At 35.9% G+C, this 26,761-nt stretch overlaps 1 long non-coding RNA gene and 1 pseudogene across 1 annotated transcript; one reads left to right on the forward strand and one right to left on the reverse strand.

The window, feature by feature from the left end:
* Positions 1-62: 62 nt before the first annotated feature.
* On the reverse strand, positions 63-16,721 carry LOC138329244 (cytochrome P450 3A8-like; annotated as a pseudogene).
* LOC138329245 (uncharacterized) lies at positions 16,565-24,953 on the forward strand. Its single transcript, XR_011209431.1, has 4 exons — positions 16,565-16,705; positions 23,114-23,240; positions 23,626-23,782; positions 24,195-24,953. It is a non-coding gene; the product is annotated as an uncharacterized lncRNA (long non-coding RNA).
* Positions 24,954-26,761: the final 1,808 nt, after the last annotated feature.

The raw sequence follows: 26,761 nt of genomic DNA on the forward strand, positions 1-26,761 counted from the left end.
TACCAAACCTAATTCTAAGCTAACGGTTTAATACAGGACTAACAAAGAACAAACAACAAGTATTCATTTACTAGTGGTTTAATACATGTAAAAATGGGAAATACCGGAAACTTCTGAAGGGGTAATTATTTTTATATATGAATATACATATTTAAAGGAATATAATATAAAGTATCCGTCATTTTTCAACTGCATGTTTAATAAAATCTAATATATCAAATATTTACCACAATATAAATGGTAATAAAATGGCATAAGCACATAAGGTTAAATCATAGTCCTATTATACCTTTCTTATGCTGTGTTAACAGTCACAATGTAACCCACGTTTTAATGCATATGACAATTCTTTGATCTGCTTGTCGTGTCCTAACTCAGAACCAGGAGAATGCTGTGTGCTGGAACTAACAACCGCGTTTTGTAAGCATTAAACTCTCAAATGTCCTGACCAATGTATTGGAGCTAGAAACTTTCCAAGTCCTTGCTATTAGTTGTTCATCGTAATTTAACCAGGACACACACAGTTTTGTTCATTGTAAAGAGACTGTAAGAGCTATGTTTTTGCAACTTTGAATCTCTGATGAAAATTTTATGTTTGTATAGTATGATGAAACAAATTATACAATCGTAAAAATAATTAAGGTGAAATTTTCTCCAGCTTAAGATTAGAAGATTTCGGCTTTAGTAATCCCATCCTATGGAAGTCAGGAGGAACCTACAAAATATGATAGATGGAACATAGAATGCAATCATACTGGGCATGTTATGAACAATGTGTAAAAGCTGAACTTTTCGAATAAGTAAAATTGTAAAAGCGATTTGAAGACAAACACATTTTGAAAAGATTCACACATATAAAGCTAAACATTTATTACAAATACATTTATATTAGGAAAAAAACTAATTTTGAAAATGTTTTTTAAATAATATTTTTGATATAACTTATTCTTATTTATAAGTAACGATATGGTGAAGTGTATGAAAGTCTTTTCATTTACGCTACGATATGTCATCGTGAAACATTACTTCCATTTTGCTTCAACAGAGAGAGATCTATTTTGTCGAATACGTTTTTTTTACTAACGTTTTTATCATTTCAAGAGATAGCATATGCATACTTAACGATTTATACTAGGCAGAACAGAACACTCCGGTGGTTGCGGGTAGAATTGTAATAATAAACTATTTCAAACATTGACTTAAAACATAATGTATTGACCAGAAGGACAAACCCTTTCACAAAATAAGTCAGTTTTAGATGGTATACATATAAATGAAAATGTTCGTTTGTGTTCATTTTCTTTTGAAATAAAACTAAAATTATTCGGTTTATAGTTATTTTGATGTGTGATAGCATTGTTTATAGAGAAATCAATATTTGTTAAGGCACCGGCTAAGTGGTTATAACTGAGTAAAATATGCATACACTTGATCCCGAAAGTGCAGTACCGATAGAGTGCAAAAGTGATAAAGAATGGTTTATACAAAATTTCAAATTTTATGCATTGATTATTGATTTGTAACAGTATTAGATAGTATACACATATTATATATGGCTATTACATGTTTAGACCATGATGTTAGAGGGTGGGGTATCTTTACAAAGAAAAATTCGTATTTTATTGTAAATTGTGAACTCTAGAATTACCAACATACTTTCGAAATACGTACATTTTTTGTCACATTTTGGTAAATTTTAATAAAAAAAATATTTAAGTTGCACAGCTTAATGAAACGGCACCGGGCATATAATATATTTTAGATTTGAAAGTAAAGCGGTCACCTGCGTCTCTTTGCAAACAGACATCTTGAAATTACGGACGACTTTAGCAAGTGCCATTTTCATCTCCATCAGGGCTAGCCTCATTCCAACGCAGTTCCTGGGACCGTATCCGAAGGGAAGGAAGTTCAGAGGATCATGGTTATCTTTGCCAGCAAATCTGTAGCGATTAAAAGTCAAAAATACTTAAGATTTTAAATAAGTCAAAGCAATATCGGTAAAAAAATAAAATTCATAGAAAAATCGAAAATGAAAATTTTTGTACGTCATGTTTGTATTCTTGATTATAAAAATTGACATTTTCTTTCGTTCGCGTTCGTGAGCACATTGTGGAACATGTTTGTATTATTATAAAAGAAAAAAGAAAAAATCAATTACAAAATGGATAGTTCCAAAATGTCTTAATGACACTCAATGTGATAAGCTTATGTTGAAAATTGAAACAATAAATACCTTTCTGGTATAAACTTGTCCGGATCTTCCCAGTTGTCCGGATCGTGGTGTATACAGTATATTGGTATACCAATACTCATGCCTGCCGGAATCCTAATACCACCGATAACGGTGTCTTTCATACACATCCTGTCTGTCCTGTAAAATTATCGTTCGATGCTACTGATAATAGGTCATAAAAGTACTTTGCTACCGGTTATTCAAATTGAAATCTGATTAAAACCAAACCTCCAATAGCGCTTTAAAGCGTAAATGTATTGAAGATCATGTCTTATTCAGATTGTCGAAATTATTATCTTTTACCCCAAATTTGCAATTTCTAAGTTTTTCAGCAGGATAGTTATTTCGAGATGTGGTTGAAAAGATTACATTTTCTTTGTAAGAGAATGCTTATTTTTGATAAAGTGATATTTTACTGAATCGCCACTGGATGGATCCGAAGTGTTTCGTTGATAACCATTTCCAAATATTCCACTTTTTGAACATTGTCATATGTCAACGGGTTCTGTTAAAACACAGAAAAACATTAAATTTTCAATACATAATGATTTTGACTACTTTCAACAATTTGCATATTTTGAAGTTTGTTATTAGTAATGTTTTTAAATGATAGATCATTTGTAATACATTATCCAAAGGTGCCAGATCCAAGGCAAAGATTTGCTCTAATGATATAACATACCGAACCAATCTTGGTCGCGAGTTCTTGTCGTAGTTTTTCCTGGCATTCCGGATGCACAGCTAGATGATATGCTGCCATTGCTAACGAGGCTGTAGTCGTCTCGTATCCAGCAAAGAAAAAGATTTCAGCGTTTCCAAGGACTTCGTCAAATGTGATTCCTGGCGTAAATTAAACATTAATAGAGTTCAATATCAGATCTATGAGATTTCCCCTGTCCTCCTATCTTTTCCCTGAACTCCATCTTTCCCTGTCTCTATCTTTTCCCTGAACTCCAATCTTTTCCCTGTCCTTCAATCTTTTCCCTGTCCTCCTATCTTTTCCCTGTCCTCCTATCTTTTCCCTGTCCTCCTATCTTTTCCCTGTCCTCCTATCTTTTCCCTGTCCTTCTATCTTTTCCCTGTCCTCCTATCTTTTCCCTGTCCTTCTATCTTTTATCTGTCCTTCTATCTTTTCCCTGTCCTCCTTCTTTCCCTGTCCTCCTATCTTTCCCTGTCCTTCTATCTTTTCCTGTCCTCCTATCTTTTCCTGTCCTCCAATCTTTTCCCTGTCCTCCTATCTTTTCCCTGTCCTCCTATCTTTTCCCTGTCCTTCTATCTTTTTCCTGTCCTCCTATCTTTTCCTGTCCTCCTTATCTTTTCCCTGTCCTCCTATCTTTTCCCTGTCCTCCTATCTTTTCCCTGTCCTCCAAATCTTTTCCCTGTCCTCCAATCTTTCCCTGTCCTCCTATCTTTTCCCTGTCCTCCTATCTTTCCCTGTCCTCCTATCTTTTCCCTGTCCTCTATCTTTTCCCTGTCCTCCTATCTTTTCCCTGTCCTCCTATCTTTTCCCTGTCCTTCTATCTTTTTCCCTGTCCTCCTATCTTTTCCCTGTCCTCTATCTTTTCCCTGTCCTTTTATCTTTTCCCTGTCCTCCTATCTTTTCCCTGTCCTCTATCTTTTCCCTGTCCTCTCTATCTTTTCCCTGTCCTCCTATCTTTTCCCTGTCCTCCTATCTTTTCCCTGTCCTCCTATCTTTTCCTGTCCTCCTATCTTTCCCTGTCCTCCTATCTTTTCCCTGTCCTCCTATCTTTTCCCTGTCCTTCTATCTTTTCCCTGTCCTCCTATCTTTTTCCCTGTCCTCCTATCTTTTCCCTGTCCTCCTATCTTTTTCCCTGTCCTCTATCTTTCCTGTCCTCTATCTTTTCCCTGTCCTCCTATCTTTCCTCCTATCTTTTTCCCTGTCCTCTATCTTTTTCCCTGTCCCTCCTATCTTTTCCCTGTCCTTCTATCTTTTCCCTGTCCTCCTATCTTTTCCCTGTCCTTCTATCTTTTCCCTGTCCTCCTATCTTTTCCCTGTCCTCCTATCTTTTCCCTGTCCTCCTATCTTTTCCCTGTCCTCCTATCTTTTCCCTGTCCTCCTATCTTTTCCCTGTCCTCCTATCTTTTTTCCTGTCCTCCTATCTTTTCCCTGTCCTCCTATCTTTTTCCCTGTCTCCTATCTCCTATCTTTTTCCTGTCCTCCTATCTTTTTCCCTGTCCTCTCTATCTTTTCCCTGTCCTCCTATCTTTTCCTGTCCTCCTATCTTTTCCCTGTCCTCCTATCTTTTCCCTGTCCTCCTATCTTTTCCCTGTCCTTCTATCTTTTCCCTGTCCTCCTATCTTTTCCCTGTCCTCCTATCTTTTCCCTGTCCTCCTATCTTTTCCCTGTCCTCCTATCTTTTTCCCTGTCCTCCTATCTTTTCCCTGTCCTCCTATCTTTTCCCTGTCCTCCTATCTTTTCCCTGTCCTCCTATCTTTTCCCTGTCCTCCTATCTTTTCCCTGTCCTCCTATCTTTTCCCTGTCCTCTATCTTTTCCCTGTCCTCCTATCTTTTCCCTGTCCTCCTATCTTTTCCCTGTCCTCCTATCTTTTCCCTGTCCTCCTATCTTTTCCCTGTCCTCCTATCTTTTCCCTGTCCTCCTATCTTTTCCCTGTCCTCCTATCGTTTCCCTTCTCCTGTCCTCCTATCTTTTTCCCTGTCCTCCTATCTTTTTCCCTGTCCTCCTATCTTTTCCCTGTCCTTCTATCTTTTCCCTGTCCTCCTATCTTTTCCCTGTCCTCCTATCTTTTCCCTGTCCTCCTATCTTTTCCCTGTCCTCCTATCTTTTCCCTGTCCTCCAATCTTTTCCCTGTCCTCCTATCTTTTCCCTGTCCTCCTATCTTTTCCCTGTCCCTCCTATCTTTTCCCTGTCCTCCTATCTTTTTCCTGTCCTCCTATCTTTTCCCTGTCCTCCTATCTTTTCCCTGTCCTCCTATCTTTTCCCTGTCCTCCTATCTTTTCCCTGTCCTTCTATCTTTTTCCTGTCCTCCTATCTTTTCCCTGTCCTCCTATCTTTTCCCTGTCCTCCTATCTTTTCCCTGTCCTCTATCTTTTCCCTGTCCTCCTATCTTTTCCCTGTCCTCCTATCTTTTCCCTGTCCTCTATCTTTCCCTGTCCTCCTATCTTTTCCCTGTCCTCCTATCTTTCCTGTCCTTCTATCTTTTCCTGTCCTCCTATCTTTTCCCTGTCCTCCTATCCTTATTTTCCCTGTCCTCCTATCTTTTCCCTGTCCTTCTATCTTTTCCCTGTCCTCCTATCTTTTCCCTGTCCTTCTATCTTTTCCCTGTCCTCCTATCTTTTCCCTGTCCTCTCTTTCCTGTCCCTGTCTTTCCCTGTCCTTATCTTTTCCCTGTCCTCCTATCTTTTCCCTGTCCTCCTATCTTTTCCCTGTCCTCCTATCTTTTCCTGTCCTCCAATCTTTCCCTGTCTCCTATCTTTTCCCTGTCCTCCTATCTTTTCCCTGTCCTCCTATCTTTTCCCTGTCCTTCTATCTTTTCCCTGTCCTCCTATCTTTTTCCTGTCCTCTATCTTTTCCCCTGTCCTCCTATCTTTTCCCTGTCCTTCTATCTTTTTCCCTGTCCTCCTATCTTTTCCCTGTCCTCCTATCGTCTTTCCCTGTCCTCCTATCTTTTTCCTGTCCTCCTATCTTTTTCCTGTCCTCCTATCTTTTTCCCTGTCCTCCTATCGTTTCCCTGTCCTCCTATCTTTTCCCTGTCCTCCTATCGTTTTCCCTGTCCTCCTATCTTTTCCCTGTCCTCCTATCTTTCCCTGTCCTCCTATCTTCCCTGTCCTCCTATCTTTTCCCTGTCCTCCTATCTTTTCCCTGTCCTCCTATCTTTCCCTGTCCTCTATCTTTTTTCCCTGTCCTCCTATCTTTTCCCTGTCCTCCTATCTTTTTCCCTGTCCTCCTATCTTTTCCCTGTCCTCCTATCTTTTCCCTGTCCTCCTATCTTTTCCTGTCCTCCTATCTTTTCCCTGTCCTCCTATCTTTTCCTGTCCTCCTATCTTTTCCCTGTCCTCCATTTTTCCCTGTCCTCCAATCTTTTTTCCCTGTCCTCCTATCTTTTCCCTGTCCTCCAATCTTTTCCCTGTCCTTCTATCTTTTCCCTGTCCTCCTATCTTTTCCCTGTCCTCCTATCTTTTCCCTGTCCTCCTATCTTTTCCCTGTCCTCCATCTTTTCCCTGTCTTTATCTCCCTTTCCTATCTTTCCCTGTCCTCCTATCTTTTCCCTGTCCTCCTATCTTTTCTCCTGTCCTGTCCTCCTATCTTTTCCCTGTCCTCCTATCTATTATCCCTGTCCTCCTATCTTTTTCCTGTCCTCCTATCTTTCCCTGTCCTCCTATTTCCCTGTCCTCCTATCTTCCCTGTCCTCCTATCTTTTCCCTGTCCTCCTATCTTTTCCCTGTCCTCCTATCTTTTCCCTGTCCTCCTATCTTTTCCCTGTCCTCCTATCTTTTCCCTGTCCTCCTATCTTTTCCCTGTCCTCCTATCTTTTCCCTGTCCCCTATCTTTTCCTGTCCTATCTTTTCCCTGTCCTCCTATCGTATCCCTGTCCTCCTATCTTTTCCCTTCTTCCTTCTCCCTGTCCTCCTATCTGTCCTCCCCTGTCCTCCCTATCTTTTTCCCTGTCCTCCAATTTTTCCTTGCCCTCCTATCTGTTCCCTGCCCTTTCCCTGTCATTCTATCTTACGAAAACGTTTTCTAGTAAAGCTCTCTTAATCGAGTTTGCCAAATGGGCAATATCAGAACGTTAAGTTTCCCTACGAAAGATGCCAATATTAAATTTATTTAACCATATGTTTCCAATTATAAATAAAACTAATATTAATAGGCCGCAATATATACACCGTATTTCGTCATTCAGAAAAATTCTTTATCAAGACAGAAGAAACGCTGATGATGAGAACAGAGTTGGTTTATGATTACCTTCATTACGCCATGATTTTGTTTGGTTGTTTCCCCCATCAATTTCTTCGTCCTTTATCGCCGTCATCATCCGAATCGTCTACATCCTGTTGTACATTTTTTCATTAACTGAAGGAAATCTGCATGATTCTGAAAATAACAGCAAATTGTTTCACGTGTTTCTTTGTTATTCTTGACTTCATACAATCCCGTCAAAGACATTCAAGGATTTAATGAAATTAGATACCGGGTATCATATCATCACAAAAAATTGCCTAGTAGAATAATTCCCTGCTTGGCAGGTGTGAGGTAGTACAATAGGCAATTCTGTCGGCGATAGACATTTTTATTCATTTTATGTATGTTGTATTTTACCTTGTGGTCTGGGGAATAACAATGGAGTGCATACCGTTAGAAGAAGAAAGGAAAGGAGACGTATCAAACTTATCAAATGTGGCTATAACTGACGCAACTAAACACATTAGAATACTCTTATTCATACGAGAACAAAAGAAGGTATTTGTTTTGGAAGTTAAAATTAATAACAATAACATAATGTGAAACATGGTACAGTACCTTGTCTCCTGATACTCGTTCATTGAGAAGTTTGATCGTGACTTGTCGGAAGAATTTTAATGTATTTTTATCAGCGAAGGTCCATCCGAGTTTAATAATTAGTGGGATGAGTTTGGGTAAAAACACTGCAAAAGTGGTAAAGGAGGGATATAGCGGAGCGCAGCGTGAACATGTGACAAAACAGAGATTGTATAAAACATTAGCACTGTAAAAAATAAAAAGGAGAATTGTGTTAAAATCATAAGCTTAATTGAAGAAGGAACAAACAAAAACTACCGCAAAAGTGGCCAAACATTGGAGTAGGGATTGAACACTTGATTAAAAACTAATTAACATAATTAGTGTGAATTAGTGTTAAGAGTATATTCGAGTATTCTAATAAAAACAGGGATAAATAGTTTACAGTAATCTTAACGAAACAGTATCAAATTTAAACGCTTCATGAAAACTATTTATAACAGGTTTAGATAGAAGCAATTCAACATAAATCCAAGAGAGTGTAAATTAAAGAAGTGAAATAATGTAAAGGGGTAATCTATTTGGCAGTTCAAGTGAAGGAGATAAATATCAAAGGAAATAAACCCTCTTTTTTAAACTAACCTAACATTCATTCTTTATATGTATTACCACAACATTTTCACTTACTTAAAACCAATAAGATTGGAGATGAGAAATTCACATCAAGAAACTTTTTTGCGTGCAACACAAAATTCGTCATTAGGATTTTGTTGTGAATCCACTTGTATACCAAAGGCAGTAGAACATATTACGTCCATGGTGTAGCCACCGAATGCACTGAAACAATAGAAACACCACAATGTATAACATTACCACATATATCTAGTCGAATTAGTCGGATTATACACTGCAATGCATTTGACATATATTCCGTCTTTGCTTTGAATAGGTAAGCAAAAATACAAGCTACTCTATATTTTTTTTGAATGAACACCTTTTGCAACATTATGGATAATTAATGATTTTAATACAAGGTGTAAAATACTTGAAATTCACTCTGCATATGTCCCATTAAATACGCACTCCATCATGTCCATGACCCCGTGTCCGTCCTTGACCTTTCTCTTCAATGATTGCACGAGTGTGTCACTGCATGTATCTACCAGCAAACACATCTGGTGAATATAATGGAAAACTTCCTATATAAGTTAGTAATGGGCATGTCATTGGATAACAAACAAGGTACGTGTACATGAATCGAAATGAGCTTTTATATCTTACTCATCACCAAAACTCACCAACATGTTGAGAATTATAGTACGTTTGTTGTACGTTCAATACATAGATTTTAATTTTACAAAGTACAAATAAAAGCTCAAAAAAGTATACATACAATCAGAAATTTAAGCCAAATTTCGATTGGGGTCTGCAATTTTTCTTTTTACATTTTACAGTGTTATTAATAATTGAAATGTTCATAAATTTTATAATGCATCTGACGCTATTTGAATGATTTCACACAGCTTAATTCATCAAAACTTATGGTATCCAAAAACAACAAGTCAAAATAGTTTCCAGTTACGGCACAAATAACTTTAACTTATCATTCAACCTCAACAGTTGTTATTTTTTTAAAAGACATTACTGGCGTTCAAGCTTGCTTTGGAATTACTCAACAGGTCTACGTAGTTTACCTTCCGTAGTTTCCCGGAGGAGAATGCGGGCGTTATCTTGTTACGGACATGTCTCCAATGGTCACCAGATAGACAAAGCAGTGACGAATCCAGGTCACCATTCAACCCGTTGATTGTCTGGAAATCAATTAATTATGGCTACACTGCTGAAGAAGTAACTCAGGTTACAAAATATTTCTCATTTTCAAAATTATGTTTCTTAAAACGTCCTTTTCAGATCACATGAACTTTATTGTTTTTTATTCGACATCTTCTTGAGTGTTTGTATCGACCAGGGATCTTTGTCAATCTTTGAACTTATCGGGAAACGTTAAACAATGTCGATCATTGATCTTATTATGAAATCTCTTAGGCCTGTTTCATACCATAGGTGATAAAGAACAATGTACAGATATGAAGACATTGTTTGTAGACATTGTTGTAGGATTGTAGAAATATTGATATCAAAATATTATACATATAATATCATTTCTACTTGCTGGTTATTTGTATTACTTATGGAATCATGACAGAGATAGATGTTTTAGTGTAGAAAAGAGAGATATCGCTTCAAGGAACCTCTGACCATGTTATGCGGTATCGCAGAGTGTGGGCCAATACAATGAAAAGTCGTCAGCTAACTTGATCTAGGTGATCTGATTTGATGAAAGTATCGTGTGTATTGCTCACCATTCGGTCGGAAAAATTGGCGAATTCCTTGATCATAATTTGCCGAAGCATTTCCTTGTCTCCGACAACGATGGTACTAGGAGACACTCCTCCGTAAAATCTAGAAGGGTAAAATAAAATTATTATTTCTATTGGAAGGAAACATGCAGAAAATTCAAAACAGACCATACGATTTTGTTGTTTGTAAAGCTGCGCCCAAATTAAAACCAAACGAGATTATAACCCTTAATATAAATCATATCCGCGGGTAGTAGGCCTAATCGCCTTTATTTGTTGTGAGAGGCTCAGTCATGGCTGTGTGGCTTCTTGTGATAGCGAGTTCGCAGTATACTTTATCCTGCTACTTCAAGGACGCATACTGATGTTTTAATTGAGTGTGTTTCAGTGTTCAGTAATTCAGTATAAATATGTGGCTTACTGAAATACATTGAATTCATAACTACATACCCAAAAAACCTTTCCATACTTCTTCATACAATCATACTGGAAATTGTGAATACCCTGTATAACATAAATAATATTCTAGAGAACAAACAGAGCGTTCTAGTCTCATGCGATAATTCAGTTTCTCTACCGAATGTGATTACGTAATGGTAATGCCAAAATGATCAATAATTTTAGAACGTAACATAACAACCCAAACAATGTTCAACACAATTATTACTTCCTCTCTGACATTAGATGATAGAGTTAACTTCACATTTTCTTTCAACAGTTTCGTCTTTTCATAATACGGAGTTTATCTCCCTCTCTATGAAACATGTATGTATCGATTGTAAAGTCATTACTTTGTATGCTAAAAAAGTACGTCGCTTTCTCTGTCTAGAAAAAAATATGCCGTCACGATTGTAACTGATCCGGGAACAACCTAATAAAATACTATATGTAGAAAGGTACTAAGGCACGAGTATATATATTACATAAACAAATTATTTATAAGACCAGACACCAGTATATATTTACATTCAATTATTTATATGACCCAGACACCAGTATATCTTACATTATACCAAAATTTTCATGGTGTTACCTAGTGCTCTTGTTCATAATATTTAACCGATGGGTGTATGGTAATCACTATTGTCTATATTGGCACTGAGGCAAAAGGCCCTTAGTGCACATACAGTTGTTGATTACCATCACGAGAGGTAAATATTTACTCCTGTGCACTTTTGACCATGGAATATTGTTTTTATTACATAATCACCAGTTTTTCAGTTGATTATGTTTTTTATAAAGACGAATACGACAATCACTTAACACATTCACCAACATCGTACCGTACACGGGGAAAAAAACCTTAATTATCATATTGAACATTGACGTAGTTAGCACCACGTACGTCATCGTTGTAACTACGGTTTGGATGTTTTTTGTCTGTTTCACATTTTTAGACCTGCTTGCAGCCTTTTGATTTTAATTCTTTCTTCGTGTCCGTCCTTGTACGCGGTATCAGTAATCGTCTACATGAGTGCTTTGATTCGAGATTTGTAAATCCAGCGCGGAAATTGAGCTGTGTATCCTTTGTGGTATGGAATATAACGTAACTCCACTGTTACTCGCAATTCTCAGGACGTTTTATACAAAAACTAGACTAACAAACAGCGAGGAGTCCTAATGAAGCCGGCAATATAACATCTCGAACCGTTTGCATATATCGTTTCCATGTAAGCGTGATATATAATTCGAACCCGTGCAATATAACATGGTTTTATGAACTATCGGTGTATGTGTAATAGTTGATATACTATATTATTCTCTTCATATATAGATTGGTGTAACAAATTATGTATAAACAAATTATTTATAACCACCAGATCACCCAGTATATATTACATAACATATTCGTTTAATAAAACCAGAACCCAGTATATATTTACATGAGAAATTATTTATAAGACCCATGACAGCCAGTATATATTAATTACATAACAAATTATATTTTATAACACCAGGGACACCAGTATATATTAAATAACAAATCATTGATAACACGCGACACCACACTCAGTTACTATATTACGTTACTAAGTATTTATATCACCAGACACCAGTATTATATTACATAACTAAATTATTTATAAGACCAAGACATCCAGTATATATTTACATAACAATTTTATTTATATCACCCAGACACCTGTATATATTATCATAATACAAATCAGTAATATATCACCCAGAGGACCACAGTATATTATACATAACAAATTATTTTATAACACCCAGGACAACCTTGTATATATTACATAACAAATTTTTGTATAAACACCCAGACACCAGTAGTATGATATTACGATATAACAAATTATTTATAACACACCAGACACACCAGTATATATTACATTATACAAATTTATTTATAACACCAGGACACCCTGTATTTCTATTACATAATCATAATTATTTATAACACCCTGACCCACAGTATATATTTCATATACAAATGTTATTTAATCACGCGGCCACCAGGCCAAGTGCAATATAACATATTGTGTTGATTACCCATCACGCGAGAGGTAAATATTACATAACTAGACATCATTGACTATGGACTGGATTAGTTTTTATTATCTCATAACACCAGTATTATCAAGACCAGACACCAGTATTTGTTTTTATAAACACGATTATCGACAATCACTTACACCAGTATATATCACCAACACCGTATTTATTAAACGGAAAAAAACCCTTAATTTCCTACATGAAGATTGAAAGTATAAACACCCACGACACCAGTACATAATTGCACTCCGTTTGGATGTCTTTATTGTCACCCAGACACCAGTTTTTATTACCTAACTTGCAGCGCTTTTGACACTCTAATACTTTTCATCGTGTAGATTCCTTTACAAATCGTACATGACACGTCCATGTCATGACGTATATGATATCATTAGATTTATAAATCCCATGCGCGAAATTGAGCGTGAACACTTTGTGACGTCATAATAACGTCACTCACTGTTACTCCGCAATACCTCGGAAGTTTTTCTTACAAAACTAGACAACAACAGCGAGGTGTTCCTAAAGCCGTGCAATATAACATCTCGAACCGTGCAATATAACGTTCCATGGAACGTGCAATATAACTTCGAACCGTGCAATATAACAAGGGTTTTATTGAATCTGTCGGTGTAATTAGTTTGAAAAAATTATATACATCATAAAAGATTGGTGTAACAATTATGTAATAAAACAAATTATTTATAAAACACCCCGACAACCAGTAAAACATTTACATAACAAATTATTTATAACACCCAACCCAGACACCAGTATATATTACATAACAATTCATCAAATAACACCACAGACAACCAGTATATATTACATCGACAGATCTATTAATAACACCCACGACACCAGTAAAATATTACATAACAAATTATTTATAAGACAAACAGACACCAGTAATATTACTAAACAAATATATTTATAACACCCAACACCAGTATATATTAGCATAACAAATTATTTAAACACCCAGACACCAGTAGAGTATTATTAACAAAAAATAATTTATAACACCCAGACAACCAGTAATATACTTACATGACAAATTATTATAAGACCCAGACACCAGTATAATACATAACAAATTATTTATAAAACAACCCCGCCACCACCAGTATAATACTACATAACAAATTATTTATAACAATCATAACAACCAGACACACCCCAGTATATATTCCATAACAGATCATTAATAACACCCCAACACCACCATTATATTATTACACATAACAAATTATATTATTACACCCAACACCAGTTATTATTTTACATAAACAAATTATTTTAACACCCCCCAGAACACCAGTATAAATTACATAACAAATTATTTATAACACCCAGACACCAGTATATATTACATAACATAAATCATACAAATAACACCCAGACAACCTAGCATATATTACTACATAACAAATTATTTATAACACCCACACACCAGAGTATCATATAAATACAAATTATTTGTAAGACCCAGACACCAGTAATCATATTACATAACAAAATTTATTATTATTAACACCAGACACCAGTATCATATTACATAACAAATTATTTATAACACCCAGACACCAGTATATATTACATAACAAATTATTTTATAACCCCAGACACCACCAGTATTGTATATTACAAAACAAATTATTTATAACAACCCAGACACCAGTATATTAATTACATAACAAATTATATTATAACCCCCAGAACACCAGTATATATTACAATAAACAAACTATTTATAACACCCAGACACCAGACAAGTAATATATTCACAATAACAAATTTATTTATAAGACCAGACACTCAGTATATATTACATAACAAATACATTTATCAAACACCCAGACACCAGTATATAAATTACATAACAACGATTATTTATAACACCCAGCACAACAGCAGTATATATTTACATACCCAACACCAGTATTTATTAAATTAATATAACACCCAAGACACCAGTATATATTACATAACAAATTATTTATAACACCCAGACACCAGTATATATTACATAACAAATTATTTATAACACCCAGACACCAGTATATATTACATAACAAATTATTTATAACACCCAGACACCAGTATATATTACATAACAAATTATTTATTAACACCCAAGACACCAGTATAAATACACCATTAATAAACCAGTATATATCACATAACAAATTATTTATAACACCCAGACACCAGTATATATTACATAACAAATTATTTTGTAAGACCCAGACACCAGTATATATTACATAACAAATTATTTATAACAACCCAAGACACCAGTATATATTACATAACAAATTATTTATAAGGACCCAGACACCAGTATATATTACATAACAAATTATTTATATAAGACCCAGACACCAGTATATATTACATAGACAAATTATTTATAAGACCCAGACCCAGTATATATATACCATAACAAATTTATTTATAAGGACCAGACACCAAGTATATATTACATAACAAATTATTTTTATAACACCTAGACACCAGTATATATTACATAACAAATTATTTATAAGAACCCTAGGACACCAGTATATATTAATAACAAATTATTTATAACACCCAGACACAGGTATATATTACATAAAAAATTATTTATAAACACCCAGGACACCAGTATATATTACATAACAAATTATTTATAAGACCCAGACACCAGTATATATTATTTATAACAAATATACTAAGATCCCTACCTTCTTACTTATCTCTGGGAGACTACCAATGATCGGCCAAGGAGCGGGACCGGGAATGTTGAGCTTCTTGAATGTGCCATGATGCCGACTCATCATACTTTAAAAGAAAGCATATATTGGATACAGCGAAATGTGCCAATAGATAGTATAGCACTATAGATATATATAGGTATGTGCAATTTAAGTGATATCTAGTACAATAAATTGTCAATAACTTAACAATCAATATCTATTACAATAACACCGCACTTCCTTACTTTGGAATCCATACGGAAATAACAACTGTTGTTGTTTTTTATTTTCATTATGTTCCTCTTCCCTGCAAAATCCGTGATTTTAAAACACCAGTAAAACATTTCTAAAGTCATCAAATGGTAACAAATATAAAAGTATCATATCAGAGCTTATGTAAAGAATTATCTTTAAAATGATACATTAATTTAGCTCACATTTTTGATATGCAGCAAAAACCTGCAATGAAACCGCGAAATATGAAAAACAAAGATTTTAAAGCACTATTCTTATTGATATATTTTGTCAATATTAAGTTTGATTCCATTAATTGCATGGTTATTACATACACTAAAACATACAAAGGCTTACATAAACAAACACGTATAAAGTTCATTGTTTACCTACATTTGTTTGTGATTTTCTTAAATCGTTATAAAATCAACATCGACACAAATGCTTGTTTAGAAACCTATATGTAATAATTCGAGGAAACAATATTAGAAAAATGAATGTAATAATTCCTGGAAAAATATTAGAAAACTGAATGTAATAATTAGAGGAAAAATATTAGAAAACTGAATGTACGTAATGATTCGAGGACAAAATTATTCAATGATGATGCACAGTAAGGACTTTTCATTGCTTGATTTTATTTAAGAACCAAGAAAGGTCTTACTCGTAACATCAAGTTATACTCTCTTAAACTCAGGGATAACGCTCTTTATTTATTATATAGAACAAGATAATGACTTTTGAACTCTGACCTCCTTGCATAATGATGTAATGTTTACATAGCTAGCGAGTAAGGCCGTGCTGTGACATACTGTATATATCATGTCTGCACATGATTAAAATCAAATAATTACTATTATAAACAGTGTCTGATGAATGCTCATAGGTCTATAATTACAATGCATTTACAAACATGCTTGCGGCTGAAGAGAGACAGCTACAGTAAAACATATGAGCTCCGTGCTGTATACTCGATCCAGGGCCTCCATATTGTGTCTGTTTTATATTATTGCACTTACTATGTATAGAGGACCAGAATGATGGACGATCAGCAGCAGCCACAGCGGGACAGTAAATCCCAGGATCTCCATTGATGCTGTTTCCTGTGTTCACCGAATACTAACTCTGTGACATATATGGCGATATATTTATCCCATTATCAGGGCGGTGAGTTGGAGTAAGTCCCAATTGTTTGACTTCATCGGGTTACCATAACTGACGTTATATGCACCCCGTTATATGCACCCCTGGACTATCTCATAGTAAAACTGAAGGCAGTTCAGAAGAAAATTTCTGACCAATCACAGACCAGCAAAGATTTCCTTTGAAGACTACAGACAGAGAGACGCCCAACTTCAAAGCCACACAGCCAACCACAGTGTACCGTTACACAGCTCTTTTGATGTACATCAAAGTACTAAACTACCTGTTCTGTCCGTTTGCCTCCAGTTTTACTATGAGATAGTCCAGGGGTGTAGAGATCGTATGTGGTCGGAACCCCTGGAGTATCGAGGATGGGTATTGAATAGAACGAACATAAGTACCCGGCCTACTATACATGTACCTTTCTAAAGACGATACCATTTTCTGTCAAAAGGTCTTTTTGAGCTACAATATTTGCAGCTAGGTATTGAAGTGTCCAATGTACAAGTCGAGTGTACATATATAATTGAACAGGATTTGGTGACATTTGTAATTGTTCCCATTGGTTTTAAAATCATGACAAAAATAGCCCTCTCCCCCTGTGTTATCTATGGTGAAGTAATAATAATTTTAGTGCTGTAAATAATACCTGTGGTGTTGTGTAAAATATAAATGACATGGTATGCTTTACTTCCGCATAACTTTATGATAGCGAGGATAAAACATTCACATAGCTGTTTCCAAACTGTTTAAATATCAGAAGCATGCATATCGCATGAAAGAAAGCAAGGAGGCTATTATCAAAAAAAAAAATGAAAATTAACAATTGACAGACTGCAATGTCAATGTTATCCCCTCTGTGTTTTGCTAGACTTAATATTAATAAGTCTTGGAAGGCAGAAAAAAATGATTACAACATCCAATATTGTTTAAGAGGTTATTAATTCACCAAATTTTTACCAATTTAATTTGATTACTTTTTTTATGCTATGGAGATATAACACAAAAGTCTGAGTGTACTCTCGTCATAAACCGCTTCGCAGTTTATTTAGAGTACACTCAGATTTTTGTATCATATATCCATAACATAAAAATCTATTCAATTTAGTCCTTAAATGAAGCCCAACCGGAAGGAAGATAAATAGAATGGCGTTCTGGCGGATGGGCTTCATATCAACTGTATGTCCAATCTGGTAACAGTTTATTGCTTAAGTGTAGCGAACATGATTAAGATAACTGTGAATTATGATAAACATTAATGGACACAGTGAAAAAGAATCTGTTCATAACCACGAAGCAAAATATGGCATAAATATATTGATCTACAATTATAAAAACAGTATAACTCAAAATTTAAATATCGATTTTGTTAAATATTTTAATCAATACCGTTGAAATTCCAAATCATATAGCAATACGATTAAGCAGGTACAATATGTATGCTTTACCCATAGCCGAGCCGTTGTCACGTAAGTTGGAAATTGATGAAATTGTTTTCTAGACATAACCATGCACCTAATACGGTAAAACACTTCTGTAAGAGCGATTTATGTAGTTCTAAACAAAAGTTGCTTTATTCAAATGGCAAAGGCGAGAGTTCGGCATACAAGAGTTCGGATCCCAATGTCTAATGGCGCGGACAGCAGGCGAGTTTACATACTTCACACACACATTTCACCACATTGAGCTTTTTCTGGCATATCACAGTAAAACCATCTTATCCAACTTCCATTAGAACTGGTTTCTTTCCGATATATGTGCAACTTTTAATGTACTCTCAGACTAAATTGTCCCTTTAAGATGGAATCCCATGACCTGATCCATTCTTCCGCTGCAATCAATGAGATGTTTTGTGATTACCATCATAGCAAGCAAATTTTCGCTTGGTCAATGAAGACCTATTGATAATTGACCTGTATTATGGAGTAGTCGATCAGGCAAACATGACTCATTCTTTAGAAACATCCGGTTCTATCCCCCTTTTACGTTACAAGACTCTTCATGATATATATATCATCTTTACATTTGCTATCACTTATATCGCATATTCATCATACTACGCATAGATTTAGATTAATTATATATTCTCTTTATATTGATGTGTAAGCTTTGCATGTTGCCCATATATATAAATATGATTTACTTAAAGCATCCGGGCCTTATGCTATGGATGTGATATTTTCTACACCTTTTGGTATCAAAGTGGATTCACAGAAAAACCCTAACGACGATTTGATAAAAAAAAATGCCAAAAATCCATGGATCTTTAAACTCTTCAGTTTTATTAAGTTTAAGTTGAATATGAGCACCAACTCGGTGGTACTTTCAACAGTAGACGTTCAAGAATAAAGCCACAGGACTAATTTTTTTGTTATAATTTTTTCTTGATAATGCACATATTTGATCAGATTTTGTTTTCTCTACTCTTCATTGTTTTGTACGTTTCACAATTTAGATGCATTTCCCCGATTCACTTCCCCGATACATTTTATACTTTATAGCAGTATGTACATTGTTCAATGAAGCCTTATCGATACCTTAATTGACGTTTTCTTTGCAGTGTTTTTCCCCAAACTCGCCCCTTTGATGACTTAACTGTTGTTTTCTTTGCAGTGTTTTTCCCAAACTCGCCCTTGATTTTTTCTTTGCCCCAAACTCGCCCCTTTGATGACTTAACTGTTGTTTTCTTTGCAGTGTTTTTCCCCAAACTCGCCCCTTTGATGACTTAACTGACGTTTTCTTTGCAGTGTTTTTCCCCCAAACTCGCCCCTTTGATGACTTAACTGTTGTTTTCTTTGCAGTGTTTTTCCCCAAACTCGCCCCTTTGATGACTTAACTGTTGTTTTCTTTGCAGTGTTTTTCCCCAAACTCGCCCCTTTTGATGACTTAACTGTTGTTTTCTTTGCAGTGTTTTTCCCCAAACTCGCCCCCTTTGATGACTTAACTGTTTGTTTTTCTTTGCAGTGTTTTTCCCCAAACTCGCCCCTTTGATGACTTAACTGTTGTTTTCTTTGCAGTGTTTTTCCCCCAAACTCGCCCCTTTGATGACTTAACTGTTGTTTTCTTTGCAGTGTTTTTCCCCAAACTCGCCCCTCTGATGACTTAACTGTTGTTTTCTTTGCAGTGTTTTTCCCCCAAACTCGCCCCTTTGATGACTTAACTGTTGTTTTCTTTGCAGTGTTTTTCCCCCAAACTCGCCCCTTTGATGACTTAACTTTGTTTTCTTTGCAGTGTTTTTCCCCAAACTCGCCCCTTTGATGACTTAACTGTTGTTTTCTTTGCAGTGTTTTTCCCCAAACTCGCCCCTTTGATGACTTAACTGTTGTTTTCTTTGCAGTGTTTTTCCCCAAACTCGCCCCTTTGATGACTTAACTGTTGTTTTCTTTGCAGTGTTTTTCCCCAAACTCGCCCCTTTGATGCCTTAACTGTTGTTTTCTTTGCAGTGTTTTTCCCCAAACTCGCCCCTTTGATGACTTAACTGTTGTTTTCTTTGCAGTGTTTTTCCCCAAACTCGCCCCTTTTGCATGACTTAACTGTTGTTTTCTTTACAGTGTTTTCCCCCAAACTCGCCCCTTTGATGACTTAACTGTTGTTTTCTTTGCAGTGTTTTTCCCCAAACTCGCCCCTTTGATGACTTAACTGTTGTTTTCTTTGCAGTGTTTTCCCCAAACTCGCCCCTCTGATGACTTAACTGTTGTTTTCTTTGCAGTGTTTTTCCCCAAACTCGCCCCTCTGATGACTTAACTGTTGTTTTCTTTACAGTGTTTTCCCCCAAACTCGCCCCTTTGATGCCTTAACTACGTTTTCTTTGCAGTGTTTTTCCCCAAACTCGCCCCTTTGATGACTTAACTGTTGTTTTCTTTGCAGTGTTTTTTCCCCAAACTCGCCCCTTTGATGACTTAACTGTTGTTTTCTTTGCAGTGTTTTCCCCAAACTCGCCCCTTTGATGACTTAACTGTTGTTTTCTTTGCAGTGTTTTCCCCCAAACTCGCCCCTTTGATGCCTTAACTGACGTTTTCTTTGCAGTGTTTTCCCCCAAACTCGCCCCTCTGATGACTTAACTGTTGTTTTCTTTACAGTGTTTTTCCCCCAAACTCGCCCCTTTGATGACTTAACTGTTGTTTTCTTTGCAGTGTTTTTCCCCAAACTCGCCCCTTTGATGACTTAACTGTTGTTTTCTTTCAGTGTTTTTTCCCCCAAACTCGCCCCTTTGATGACTTAACTGTTGTTTTTCTTTGCAGTGTTTTTCCCCAAACTCGCCCCTTTGATGACTTAACTGTTGTTTTCTTTGCAGTGTTTTCCCCAAACTCGCCCCTTTGATGACTTAACTGTTGTTTTCTTTGCAGTGTTTTTCCCCAAACTCGCCCCTTTGATGACTTAACTGTTGTTTTCTTTGCAGTGTTTTTCCCCAAACTCGCCCCTTTGATGACTTAACTGTTGTTTTCTTTGCAGTGTTTTTCCCCCAAACTCGCCCCTTTGATGACTTAACGATGTTGTTTTCTTTGCAGTGTTTTTCCCCAAACTCGCCCCTTTGATGACTTAACTGTTGTTTTCTTTGCAGTGTTTTCCCCCAAACTCGCCCCTTTGATGACTTAACTGTTGTTTTCTTTGCAGTGTTTTTCCCCAAACTCGCCCCTTTGATGACTTAACTGTTGTTTTCTTTTACAGTGTTTTTTCCCCAAACTCGCCCCTTGATGATGACTTAACTGTTGTTTTCTTTGCAGTGTTTTTCCCCCAAACTCGCCCCTTTGATGACTTAACTGTTGTTTTCTTTGCAGTGTTTTTCCCCAAACTCGCCCCTTTGATGACTTAACTGTTGTTTTCTTTGCAGTGTTTTTCCCCAAACTCGCCCCTTTGATGCCTTAACTGACGTTTTCTTTGCAGTGTTTTCCCCAAACTCGCCCCTTTGATGACTTAACTGTTGTTTTCTTTGCAGTGTTTTTCCCCCAAACTCGCCCCTTTGATGACTTAACTGTTGTTTTCTTTGCAGTGTTTTCCCCAAACTCGCCCCTTTGATGACTTAACTGTTGTTTTCTTTGCAGTGTTTTTCCCCAAACTCGCCCCTTTGATGACTTAACTGTTGTTTTCTTTTCAGTGTTTTCCCCAAACTCGCCCCTTTGATGACTTAACTGTTGTTTTCTTTGCAGTGTTTTTCCCCAAACTCGCCCCTTTGATGACTTAACTGTTGTTTTCTTTGCAGTGTTTTTCCCCCAAACTCGCCCCTTTGATGACTTAACTGTTGTTTTCTTTGCAGTGTTTTTCCCCCAAACTCGCCCCTTTTGATGACTTAACTGTTGTTTTCTTTGCAGTGTTTTTCCCCCAAACTCGCCCCTTTGATGACTTAACTGTTGTTTTCTTTGCAGTGTTTTTCCCCAAACTCGCCCCTTTGATGACTTAACTGACGTTTTCTTTGCAGTGTTTTTCCCCCAACTCGCCCCTTTGATGACTTAACTGTTGTTTTCTTTGCAGTGTTTTTCCCCCAAACTCGCCCCTTTGATGACTTAACTGTTGTTTTCTTTGCAGTGTTTTTCCCCAAACTCGCCCCTTTGATGACTTAACTGTTGTTTTTCTTTGCAGTGTTTTTCCCCAAACTCGCCCCTTGATGACTTAACTGACGTTTTTTCTTTGCAGTGTTTTCCCCAAACTCGCCCCTTTGATGACTTAACTGTTGTTTTCTTTGCAGTGTTTTCCCCAAACTCGCCCCTTGATGACTTAACTGTTGTTTTCTTTGCAGTGTTTTTCCCCAAACTCGCCCCTTTGATGACTTAACTGTTGTTTTCTTTGCAGTGTTTTTCCCCAAACTCGCCCCTTTGATGACTTAACTGACGTTTTCTTTGCAGTGTTTTTCCCCAAACTAGGTCGCCCCTTTGATGACTTAAGGGTCCTTTGTGTTTTTTTCCGGATGATGTAACGATCAAGCTTCTCGACGAACGCATTGTGGGAAGAGAGGTAAATAGCGATGTATAATTAAAATTGCACTTCACATAAACTGGGCCTATATATAACATACAGTTGGCTTACACTAAACTCTCACCGGGAACTTGTCTATTCTTTACATCCTTAAGTTCTATAATGTGATCGATTGGGGTACGCCTTCTCTCTGTCTGGCAACAAATGCATGTGCTCCTTTCTTACAAAGAGCACAACATGAACATACTGCAGTCTCCCAAATACGCACGCACTTTACACACGCAACACACAGCATACACAGGATGCTGTCTTTATTGACTTTAAATACTCCTGGGTAGAAAAAAGACGACGTTTAAACATGATTCTCCAACAGTTATGTTGTAATTACACGAGAAACAAAGGTACATTATTTAGCCATAGCAAATAAAATTGCATCCTGGTTTTCGCATCAGGTCTGTCAGTTATACATTTATGAACGGGTTATACATTACCACATTGTATAAGCATCGTTGGTTATTTCAGAAACATTCAGATTTCCTTCAACTGTTGAAGAATGTACAACAAAATTAAGATAAAGAAGACGAGGATTCTGATGATGATAGAAACAATGAGCAAAAGAAGAAACTCCAAACGTCGTAAACAAAGAAAGGTACAAAATTATCTTTAAGATTGTTGACATGAATATGGCTATATCAGTCTAACACTTGTTATAACATTCAGGTTAAAGTTCCAACTCAACCATTCAAACCAAATGTGTCGTATTAATATAACTATTTTTCTTCCTGTTTATTTATTCTTAAATTACAATTCTACACTTATTTAGGTATGTAACTTGTATCTACCAAGATAAATAAAGCATTAATTGTATTGGATACCTGTTTATCCTCATTGGGCATTTGTCATAATTTAGTTTACATCGTTTAATGTTGACATTTATTATCGATACAATTTGTGTTACGATGTGGTGTTTCGATATACTGTAAGAATGAACGTGATACGGTTTCTATAATAGTTGCATTGTTATTCACAAACAGGTATCACATTTGAAGAAATTCTTGGAAATTCTGAAATATTTTTTCTTTGTTGGTTACGAGACTGTTACAATACCACTGTCGATGGCATGCTATTATCTGTCTATACATCCGGAGTACCAGGACAAACTTAGACAGGAAATCGGACCAAACCGGCTCGGTTTGTACATATTGTATTTATCATAGTAGTAGATTATTCTAACATTGTTACGCTGTCGTGAAACGCTTATTCATATAGCGCTAAATGTTATATGAATAAATATCATCTTCTCATGTAAAATCCTTACCTGATTGCGATGACTTTCTCAATACTGAAAAAGGGGGTAAATGCATGTATTACAAGAACACAGGTGAAGCCATAGGTTAAGAAAGAACTGCCCCACTTTCTGTCTGCAGTGAAACAAAGGTAACTATCTTTTAGACTGACTGGTGATGGTATGGCATATGTTTATCCCTGTACAGAAAGAAGATGTACTACAGTTGCTTATTCCGTATTACATATTCAATGACATATCTAATTTTCTTTGTCTAACAGATTTTTTATGTAATATTTAATTTTCTCTGCTTCATAGATTCCTCCTGGGCTCAGAAACATTGGAATGCTGCAACCGAAGTCTATCAATCTTAAACTGGAAGAAATCACTTTGTAATAAGGAGACACTGATGATATACGTAAAACCATATCAATGATCAACAATAATAGCCACAGACTATCTGTGTTGTACGACAGAGTAACCTCCTCTTGGAGAATGCTTTATATGTGAAAGTACCAAAATAGCTGTGCTCTTCACTTTTAAGGCATTCATACCCTACTCTGTAAGTAACAACGTTTCTAAGGATTTATCAACGGCGATACATCATAGTGTTTGATATCAAAAGTATCCAAAGACATTCATGCTGATACTTATATGATATGTTTAGTGCAAATAAACTAATTTGCATGACGTCCCCAGATTGTTTTTAGGGGCGTTTCTAGAGCCCAACTCGTAAATAGAATTTGATTAAAAGACATAAGAAATAATAGGCAAAATCAATACTTTTATGTAATACATCTTCATGATCTAGGAGAATAAACTCTCAAAGCAAGGCTCATGATGTATTCATTCAACAACAAAAAAGAGAATAAAAATCTATGCAAGACTCGTGCAGTATTCATTCAACAACAAAAACGGAAAACAATTTTTTAAGCAAGGCTCATGCAGTATTCAAACAACATCAAAAAAGAGAAAAACCTCTCTATTCAAGGCTCATGCAGTGTTAATTAAACAACAAAAAGGGAATAAACTCTGTATACAAGACTAATGCAGTATTCATTCAACAACAACAAAGAGAATTAACAACAACAACAAAGAGAATTAACTCTCTATTCAAGACCTATGAAGTATTCATTAAACAACAAAATGAGAATAAGCGCTGTATGAAAGGCTCATGCAGTAGTTGTATGAAGACACATGATAAAACCAAGTTTTGTGTTTGTAAGTGAGCTTTGTTTCAAAGATAGGTGAATAAAATACTGATTTCAATATACACAGATAATAGGCTTTAACAAAACAAATATTCAAACTGAAGAAAGTTTCGGTGGTTCGTGTTCCATTCGATCGTGTACAAGGGGAAGTTCTCCTGTTCTTCTAAATCATTTATAAATTACAAATGAGAAGCGACAAATATGTGGTAGAAATCTTGTCATTTACCGACACAATAACGTCATGTATTAATGTGTATTTATGTCCGGGTTAAAACCAGCGGTAAACCTGTTACAAGGTAGATTTTTCCAATGCAAATAAACAGTATACATAGCCGCGTTGTGCAATAAGCTACCTTCAATCCTACAACGACCGATATCGGCGGCACATCTGACTACCTTATTTTGTCAGAGAGAAAATGTACAAAGAATAAACAACCCTATCTCTACATATGTACCTTACAGAAGAAATACTGACATGACAAACATTCATAAATGGTCGTGCAAGGTTAACAGGTGGTGAAAACTAAAGTATCAAAAGAAAAACCACCGACCTGCTGTCAGTGCCTGGCAATTGCCCCACGAGATATTCAAACGGGGCCTTCCCCGAACACCAACTCTGGTTAGGGTGGGGTGTTTTCATAGGGGTTAAGATGTGTTGATAGGGAGGTATAGTCTATCTCAAAATTGCAAGATTACAGGTAATATGCAGGCACTTCAGATACATCTTATAGGATAAAGTTTTGTTCGATGATGCGCTCCATGTTTTCTTTATGAAAAATCTAGCAAATGTTGACAAAAAAGTGTCTGTGTTTTTTAATAATTTATGCATATTTAAGATGGTTACCATAACAACTACAGCCACGATGCTATACAATCGTTGTATTTATTGTATCACGGAATTTGCACTCGATATTTGAATTTCAACCTAAAAACAAATTTTAAAAAGACGTATTTCGTGGGTCAAAAAGGCATAAACCATGCATACACTGTATAGCCCTTAATGAACCACAAGTTCATAACTGATACAACCCATGGCAAAATATACATTTTTTTTATAAAATGTCTATTTTCTGATAACATGGACAGCAAACTACCTTCGTCAGGCGAACTTATACTTATTAAAAAAAAAAAAAAAAAAAAAAAACGAAATAAAACCGATGGCAGCGACTAAGGGAATTAAAGATCTCAATTCCATTTACATGTATCGAGCATTCAGTAAAAATAGGTATTACAAACCTTACAATCGAAGACATACAACATTTTATATTTACATGTATAAACTTTGATAAGAAGATTATGATGCCGTATGTATATTTTTGCAGGAAAATATCACCATACTGCCCATAGCAATTGTGTTATTAAATGATGTTTCATCTCAATAATGATTCTATATGTAATATTAATAAAACTATTATATAATTTTAAACTAACAACTGATAGTATACAACTATAATCTATATGTACGCATAGGTAAAGTCCAGGTAAGTACATGTAGTAAGAAACTTGAAACAGACTATAATTACACTTTCTTTGATCTTTTTACCTATTGTTATAGAATGTAGGCATAGCGGAAACACATCGGTAAATCTGAGGTAAAACAACTAACCTGGTAGGTGATCAGTAAATCAGTAACTGTCAATTATTGTCATGTTGCTGCAGAATGGTTTATAAAAC

The sequence above is a fragment of the Argopecten irradians genome, chromosome 8 (assembly GCF_041381155.1).
Source record: "Argopecten irradians isolate NY chromosome 8, Ai_NY, whole genome shotgun sequence".
NCBI lineage: Eukaryota > Metazoa > Mollusca > Bivalvia > Pectinida > Pectinidae > Argopecten > Argopecten irradians.